Here is a 10,225-nt window from a genome sequence, read left to right on the forward strand (position 1 = left end):
GCACTTTGTAGCCATACTAGAATCCCTGTAGAAATGAGAACTGTCACCATGACCATTAGTGTACTAGTACTACATTCATTTTGTCTCGTCTTAAAACAAACATTTGACGCTGAATGCATGATCACAATGATAGCGTAACTATTGAGCTCTTGTTTATTGTATATCTCATTTAATATTGATATTAAACATTAGTAACATTTTAAATACGATTTTCTTTGAAGTTTTGTTTTGTGAACTCAACTGAAGACTTTGTTTAGTGCTGAACATTGCAGTCTAAGGGAGATAACTTTACAATTGTTTCTCTTCTCAGTGAAAATTGAAAGATATCTAACTTTAATCATTGTTTAATATCATCAACAAATTACTTAGTATAAATCAGGTCCCAGTTTCATCAACATTCCTTCAAGTTACTACTTTAATTTGACATTTAATGTGGTTCATTTTTTGGAGTGGGCTTATAGAGAAACAACAGTAACCTGGAACTCGCTTGCAAAAAAAAAGTAATATCCTATAAACCTTACCAATGTTTGGTTAGTTGGTTTGGAAATAAGAATTATATTTACTTATTGAATTCATAGCATCCTAGTTACTACTACGAAACACATTCACACAAACAATTAACATTAATTAACATTATAATAGTATAGGTCTCAAGGATATGATAAGTGACAATTGATGGTTGAAAATATATAGTTTTCCTGAATTAAACCATATTTTGGTTTTATCTGTTTACTGTTTAAATTGCTGGGATTACTTTTCAATATTTTTTTTTATTTCACATGCATCTAAAAATCATATTGTAGCCAGATTTGAGTTGACTATTACTGGTGGAACTTGAGAAGAATTGTTGGAAGAGGTGTTGTTCAGGAAAACCATGATTACACAATCATGTTACAAAATGGCTGTTATGGCTGTAGTTTTTCCACTTATTTGGCTTCCCTTCCTTAACATCCTCACCAACTTCCAGCTCAATGGCACCAGTAGATCTGGAAAAGAAGTTTGAAATGTGTTTTTCAGGATCGCGATCATCTTGGTTGGTGGCCATCTTGGATTTTTGAATGGACCCAAAAATAACAACACTTGGTTAGGACCATCTAAGGATAATTTCTGGTAAGTTAGAGCTGAATCCCACCTGTGGAACTTCGGGAAGAAGCTTGAAATAGGTGTCATTCAGGAAAACCATGATTGCGCAATCATGTTACAAAATGGCCATTGTGGCTGCCAAGTCACAGTTTTTACGAAACTCAAAAATAACAACACTTTGTTGGCTCCCCTTCCTAAACATCCTCACCAATTTCCAGCTCAATTGCACCAGTGGAATGGCAGATGGTGTACTGCACACAGCGGACTGCAGATGGCGTATGACAACAAAGCACAATCTGACTAAAAATGGAAATATATATAAACAAAATAGTTAGAAATACCTGCAGTCTATACCACTGCCCCACATCCACACCTTTAAAAGGAATGTCCAATGGCGCAGTAATAGTCGGCCGAATAACCCGACATGATCATAGTGACAAATTGTCTATTAGACGATATGAATGACTGGATCACAATGTATGTTTAAGCAATGAGTTAAGATTCCCATGCTGCATTTTCCCACCATATATCTTGCTGTCATACCGACTATAACAACATTAAAACCACTGTTCAATACTTAAATTTACATTGTCTTGCCATTTTCGTCAACTTTGAAAAATACTGAAAAATACAAAAAAAATTGTTTTAATGTCACATGACCCACTGGATGTTATAGCCTGAGGCACTGGGTGTGATAGGCTCAAGGCTTATGGTGGCAACTGCCTCTTAGCATTGTGTCAGTGGGAAAATACAGGGTAAATGTTAATATACATACATGGATGCGAACAGTTCACATGTTATATATATTTAACAGTACAATTATGATAGGAAATTCCAATCTGGGGGTGGGTGGCTAGTTTTCCTCTCTGTCTTGTATATATGTTGTCTGTCAGCATTCTCACGGCTTCATTCCTTGAGGGATTTTGATCACACAAATACAAAAGACCATGATGCCTCGGACAAGTTCGGGTTGTTGAGTCAATATCTAATTGTATAAGTCCCTGACTATTTTAAGAAAAGTATTGTCAGCACCCTAGTGTCTTCATTCCTTGAAGAATTTTGATCAACTTTAATACAAAATCAATCGACCATTACATCTTGGACAAGTTCTTATTTTAGGGTTGTCAGGTCAAGGTCACAGTTACTATCTTCTTAAAAAGTCCTTGGCAGCACTTCAGAGGCTTCATTCCTTGAGGGATTTTGATTAAAATACACAAAAATACAAAAAGTATCTTGAATAAGTTTGAGGTTCAGGAATTATGGGCCAAGGTCATGGTTACTGTTTTAGTGTTTTGTCAATACTGATGAGGATACAGCTTAGGCATTTAGGAGTGTTCCTTGTGACGAGCCCCATCCATTGGTACTACATGTAACCCTGGTAAGCCAGGATTATACCCTCGGGTAGAGCAGGGTTCATACAAATGTTTCATATCAAACTTCAAGCACTTTTCCAGGTGCATTTTTGGTCTAAACTTGTAGGGAATTGAGGTAATTTTTGTCTTTAACATGATAGAGTAAATGATTGTCATTTAAGTTAAGTGCTCAAAAGACTGATTGTAACCAAACATCGCAATCTGGATATTATTGAATAAGTAAATAATACTGATGATCAATATTGTTTTATAATTTTCTTGTGATAAATTACTTATTTTTAGGAATCTGAAAAAGCATTTTTACAGCAAGTATGAATTCCAGTACTTTCCAAGCTTTCATGAGCAAATTCCAGCACTGACCCCAAATTCAAGCACTTTTCCAGCACTGACCCCAAATTCAAGCACTTTTCAACATCTGTACGAACCATGTAGAGAGATAATCCCTCTAGCTTGATTGGTTCATTGTAAGACTAGTAAGCCAGAGGTCCTGGGTTTGATCCCTAGCAGAGGCAGTGATTTAAACTAAATGCCTATGTTTGTGATCTGCCATTTTGCCCCCTTTTACTTTACAAGTGTTAAGGGCAAAGTGGAAATTCAGGTGGATCCTGCAATCTGTTTAAAATCAACTGTTACATGGCTACGTTTACTACGTACTATGCCAGAACAGCCATATGTTACAGCTGATTTTAATCAGATTCGTCATCCTATATGAACAACAAACACTGAGGTTTAACTGTGTAACCTTTTTAATGGCTGTACATCAATGTAATTTTTATCACATATGGCACATAAAGCTCTGTATATATATATCCAGAACAAAGATTGACAACAATAGTATTCCATAACAACAATGATCGTCCACAGAACTGTTATGTAGCAACAATGAATGGCCATAGAACTGTGATGTAGCAACAATTATCAGTCACAGAACTGTTACCTAGCAACAATGATCAGCCACATAACGTTTCCCTAGCAACAATGATCAACCACATAACTTACCTAGAAACAATGATCGGGCACAGAACAGTTGCATAGTAACAATGATCGGCAACAGAACTGTTACCTAGCAACAATTATCAGCCACATAACTGTTACCTTGCAACAATTATCAGCCACATAACTGTTACCTAGCAACAATGATCAGCCACATAACTTACCGTATTTGACCTAATAAGGGCGCCTGCCCTAATAAGGGCGCCCCTACCTTTTTTCAAGGAAATAAATCTTTGACCGAGTGTCAAAATGGTGTTCAAAAGTAATAATTCATGTGAAATATTTTGCTACTTTATGTGTTCAATTTTCTTCAGCAAATTAAGTAACTGGAACACATGTTTTCGCCACATTTTGTGTATTCCTAGTATAATCCTACAGGCTACAGATGACATGTCAGTGCAAAGAGCACCCAAAACTAAACACACATACAAATAATAACTTACCATCTTTATTTGAAGATAAAGTAAAGACTTCATTCTTGTTGATAAATAACTTTTGTTCAGAACAGAAAGCTAGTAAAAGACATTGTAAATCAATTATATAGTCAAAGAAAACGATGTCTGATATGATCTGGGAAATCACCTGTTTCTATAAATAGAACACAAAAGAGTTCCATTTGAACATAAATGGTTGAACACACGTTCTCTGGTCTAAAGATCAGCTGGCATGGTTTACAAGTTTACAGGAGTATTCAAGTGATGTTTAAGCTTAATATATGATAATGAATAGATATCTTCATCTGGAATATTTTTATGACTGAATATTTGACCGTTTCCACAACCTTGGGTATTCTGCTATAAGGTATAGTCTATTTCATAAAACTTCAGAATAACTAACCTTAATAAGGGCGCCCCCACTGTCAATTACTCGCGCCCTGCGCCCTTATTAGGTCAAATACGGTACCTGGCAACAATGGTTGGGCACAGAACAGTTGCATAGCAACAATGATCAGCAACAGAACTGTTACGTAGCAACTATTATCAGACACATATCTATTACCAAGCAACAATGATCCACCACATAACTGTTACGTATACCTAGCAACAATGATTGGGAACAGAACAGTTTCATAGCAACAATCATCAGCCACAGAACAGGTGATGTAGTAACAATGATCGACCATAAAACAGTTACATATCAACAATGAGGATCAGCCATTAACAATATATACAGCAACAAGAATCATCCACTGATCTGATGTAGAAACAAATATAAGGCACAAAACTACACCGCCTAGTACATAGCAACAACAATCAACACACTATTACTGTATATTTTGGCGCACTCAGAACCAAATTAAAACCCATTAGCATAATAATGAATGATTGCCATAGAAACCATGTACAGAAATTACTGCAATCTTAAGTGCGAAAATCTCTTAAAATAACATTTTTGCAAAAATATGTAAGTTTACAGTAGTACTTTTGATTAGCCACTAAATCTTTTACCAGAACAAATATCTATCTGCAGAATTCCATTAAACTCAAGTTACTGAGCTGTATAAAATAACAGTGATCTATGATGATATATATATTCAGTGACAACTACCTATCACTACACAATAATTTGATACTGTAAACCACAACAAATATTTGGTAACACATCACTGACATACAGCTTCATCTGAAAATTGGTAAAGATATACAGTTTTTCAATTTGTATGCATGTTAACATAATTTCACTTTCATGTGAATCAATGGAATTTTTCTGGTGTACCACACATTGCTAATGTTACACACACCTTGGTACAACAAATAATAATATCACTGTAGTCATACAGACATACAGACACTGTCCTTGAGCAATATGTATTTCTAGTTATTGCTGTACAACAATAAACATAAATGGGCAAACTATGTTTAAACAACTCTTAAACAACAATCTTACCATTAAAACAGCTAGTATCAGACTAGGGAGGAGGGGGAGGGGGGACAAAATCACATTTAGGACTATTCCATAAACTCACAGAAGGGGGGGGGGGGGGGTTATCAAATGGTACTAGTAGTCCATTTCACAGGGTGTTGACAAATTTCCAACCCCGCAGCTCATATGAGTGTTATAAGTATCTGGTGTTTGTACCAAATCTCTGGTCCCTGAGTGTCAAACCTGGAGTGATCCAGTTGAAGTATGTGTAAGATAAACTTTGTGTCAAATAAATTTGACATTTAAAATCAGAATGTTGGGACCACCACAAATATATCTACAATTAATTTTCCATTGTTTGAGTGCAGCTTTCTGATTAGTTATACATGTATTTGTTGAGTTTTTCTTTTCATACCTCTACCGTAAACGTGGTTATTTTCGCACTTTCGCAATGAAAACTATACGCGTTGGGGTAATTTTTGCGATTGATCCACATTTGTTTGTAGTTCGAGATTACACAAATTAGTATCAAAATAATACGCGTGGTGGAAATTTTCGCGATCAAAATGGAATCCGTGTAATTAGCATAAATTTCCCCCTCGTGTAAATTTCCACATTTACAGTATGTTAAAAAGAATGTAAATGGTGCGAAAAATGTGATGCGCACATTACGACCATTGACATTGCATATTTATTTGTTCAAAAGAATCCCGTTACAAATAAGTAAAATTGTACATAAAACATGTTTTAAATTTGAAACGGATTCAGAAAAAAGTTAGAAGCATTAACGTAAATAATTTTTAGTTTTATAGGGGTATACAAAAAATTGTTTGCAAACTGTATAAATCTGCATAACAGATTCTTACAAAACTTTGCAAATTTTTTTTTTTCATACCCCAGCTATGAAACTGAACAATATTGACATCATTAATGCTTAAATAACTTACAGGTGACTTATATATGATGTGAACAAATGCATTCTTATTTCTAGAGATACAATTATTACTAGGAATGTACTATTTTCTGTGTAATGCCAAATTATAAGAGATAATAAGAATTGACACACCCTCATAATTATCTACTGTAGAAAACAGTTCATGTATATAGAAAGTGCAATTAGCACAATCAGAATTTAGTGCTGCAAGCACTATAAATAAAGTTACCACTAAAATATGTACATTTACAGTAACTAGAATGTACCTTGAAGGAATCAAAATTATACTTCCAGCAAAACTCTACAAGAACTTGCATTAAAATAATGTTTATTCTGGAGACTAGATACACATATCACTTTACAACATACCTCCACATTAAACCCTTGTATAGCTACAGTAACAAGTTTAGGGCAGAAAGTACATCTAAAATTTGCATCACATGAATTAAATGTTCCATACTGTTTCATACATTCAAGATTATCAAAACTTGCAAAAATACTTAAAAACACATTTTTACTCACTAAAACACACACACACAAATACAGGTAGGTTACACATGTGTATTGTATAATACATTAACTACTGTAACCTGTATAAATTTACCTGTATTTGTATATACATTGTAGTACAATGTGTACTTCTACAACATGTACACCCATAACATTTTTATTTTTGTAATAGTTACTGCTCTTATTTCTTCGAGCATTAAAACAATATTTGCACATTAAATGTATACAAGAAATTTGAATATCTTTTTGACATACAGATTTTGAAGACTAAATCCGAATTCCACAGTGACTATTGAATATTAAATTAAGGAAGTTGATCATTTTAACTATTTAAAAAAAAATAAATACCAGTGGTAAAATTTGATAAACTTGTTTGATATGGATACCCCCACCAGTGGAACTTTGTTTATAGAATGAACTAGTCACTGTTTCATGTGAGACTATCAAGTAGCCTGGTCCCATGAGCCAGTTACATCAATATTCCTAAACTTATGAAATTCCTCTTGAATAAAATTTTCCTTAAGAAAACATTACAGAATTTAAGGAATGTTCCCAATAAAGTTTATCTATGGAAATTTTTAAGTTACAGATGAAACTAGGGCCTAGTATGTCTTCTTGCTGCTTTCCTATTCAGCCATTTTACATTTTATTTCCAGATTCTCACAAAATACATACTATCTTTATAATTATTTTTTTCAAGATTTGTCTGTCAAAGAATCTAATAGAAAATAACTCATTAAGTGGAAATGTTGTTTTAATGTTAGTGTCTGAGTCAGCCTCTACACAACTTCGTTGATGGCACTTGTACTTATAATTACATTGCACGTAATCCCTTTATCCTTATCTTTCTATTTCACTCATTCCAAATGTATTCATATAATGACTGATGATGATAAGCAAATTAAATATATATAGATATTATAAGGTTCAACAATAATTTTCTATAAAATGTTTAATAACTTTTTCACTGCATATGTAAGTGTGATGATGTTATGTATGTAAATGGGATACAGGGCCATTCGACTCCGGCTGATGAATTCCGTATTTCCTATATATTTACATTATAATTACCATATTTATCCAGCAATAATGCTCCAGTCTTGTAATATTCAAGTCCATCATTATCTATTGCTGTTCTGCAGTAGAATTAACAGACATTAGGTGGTATTTCATTGCCCTGTAACAAGTCCAGCTGCTGACTTTGAGTCTGGGCAAGCCATGAGTAGTAATAAATAGAATCTTCTCCTACCATGAAGGTGTGATAGAAAAACCTCCAACCCGAAGGATGATATTCCAGGTTGTCTAACTTGAGGCTTTGTTATAAGGGTTGAACATTCAAGAATATCATTATGGAGATTTTCTGGCATGTCCTCAAGGAAGGGGATGATTATATTTCTCCCATCTGACAATTTTAATTCCGCATGGACCAGTTGTTCCAATCTTGAAAAAAATATTGCAATACACCATAATAATGTGACTGAATTGGTGCTGTGACATCATTGTATTGTTGCCGTGACGTCATTGTATTGTTGCCGTGACGTCATTGTATTGTTGCTGTGACATCATTGTACTGTTGCTATGACGTCATTGTATTGTGGGCAAGAACATGTGATTAGTCATACCCAAACGGTTGACAGAGATATCACACCCGAGAGAAATCTTGAACAAGTAAAATGGGAGACAAATCTTTGAACAATGGGAGAAAAGCCCTGTTGTTCTAACCATTCCATCCACCAGAGGTCAGAGGTTATACAGGGCTTTTTGTGGTACATAGATATGTACATGTTAGTGCATCACATTCCTGAACATAGAATAATCCTTGGGAAACAACAATATAACATATGTGCTGTTATCGGTTTACACTTCACAAATACATGGCCACAAAACATCTGCAGTCAACTTTGGTCATGTTGACAAAAGTTGGCTGCGGCATATAAATGTAATTATTTTATGTTTAGATTTAGAAGCTCTTAAGTACATCCAAGTAAATAAAAAATTTTCATTTATTTTTCAATTGTAAAACAAACCACTTTATTAATCACTTTTGTCAACCAAGATAGAACACTTGGGATCATAATATGGATGGGAACTGGAGTACCCAGATAAAACTTCGGTGACCCCATATACCTTTTCACATCTGAATGGGGTAATTAACCCCAGGCGCCTCGGTGATTAGGTGAGCAATTTATCCACTCTGCCATGTGCACCCGACTACTACAAATATTCGTAAGTAGCTGCAGTTCAATATGAAATAAATATGTTACAGTAAGATAAATCTCCAAAACATCACTTGGTGATGTCGAAGCAATAATGTACATCACAATGTTGCCCTAATTGACAATTGTCAATAACAGATTGGATAAAAAAAACAACTTAAACCGTCAATAAAATCCAATAAAATATCAACAGTAATAAAACCATACTGGGTCATATATAATACAACATTCATATAACAATATGTATCACCTAAGGATACGTTTCTCTAGAAAGTTAATACGTTTTCAGATGATGAATGTTTGAATTTACATATCAAAATATTTTCCAAATAATATATATAAAAATATTTTCAAAATTCAGTCAAATTCAGTCAAACTTCTAAACAATATGTCGGTGAGATGATGTACAACTGACTTATATCTGTCAATCTCTGGAATATTCAACAGAAATTTTCACTTTATAGTCAGTCAGTGACCTCAGAACACCTAATTTACATGTCCTAAGAGTTTATTCTGAAGACTTCTGGGGCCACGATTGGTCCCATTTTCAAGTAAATCATGTCATAATTGAAAAAAAGGAAAATGCCCAAACTTTGAAGTTAGTGAGCTCTAAAACACCTTTATGTCTATAAGGGAGCTAAGGAATACCCAAATGAAATGTGACAGAGTGAGCTAAGAAATTGTTATATGAAAAGTGACAAATTAGATTTTCAATTACCAGGTAACATATCTGAATATCACTTCACATACTGAGAAGATTGGTATGGCACTACATACTTAACCCATATACACAGTTTTCAAACATAAGATGGCATTAACTACTCCATATACATCTCCCCAACAGTTTGATCACTTAAGTTTCCACATACAGTAAAACTCACTTGTATTGAACACGGTTGAATCGAATACATCGGATGAGTCGAACGTTTCGTTCGGTCCCGATTTTTTCCCTTCTTTATCTTAGTAAATTAAGCACGGATGATTCGAACACTGTTGAATCGAATACTTGTGTCGAATATATTTTGTGGTCCCTCCCTTCTAAACTATACCAAAATTTCCATTTTTGTGTCGAACATCGAGGCGCCATGCTATCTCAGGTAAAATCTGCTGGCTTCGCCTGATTGACCGAGTGTGACCGATCAGCTGTAACAGTGTTACCAGAGCCTATTGTTAGGTTTCGGCTGTCGGTCGTACATCATCCCATTGTTTATACAGGTGCACGGGTGAAGGTATACATAACTAAGAATAAAATG

The sequence above is a fragment of the Pecten maximus genome, chromosome 10 (assembly GCF_902652985.1).
Source record: "Pecten maximus chromosome 10, xPecMax1.1, whole genome shotgun sequence".
NCBI classification, from domain to species: Eukaryota; Metazoa; Mollusca; class Bivalvia; order Pectinida; family Pectinidae; genus Pecten; species Pecten maximus.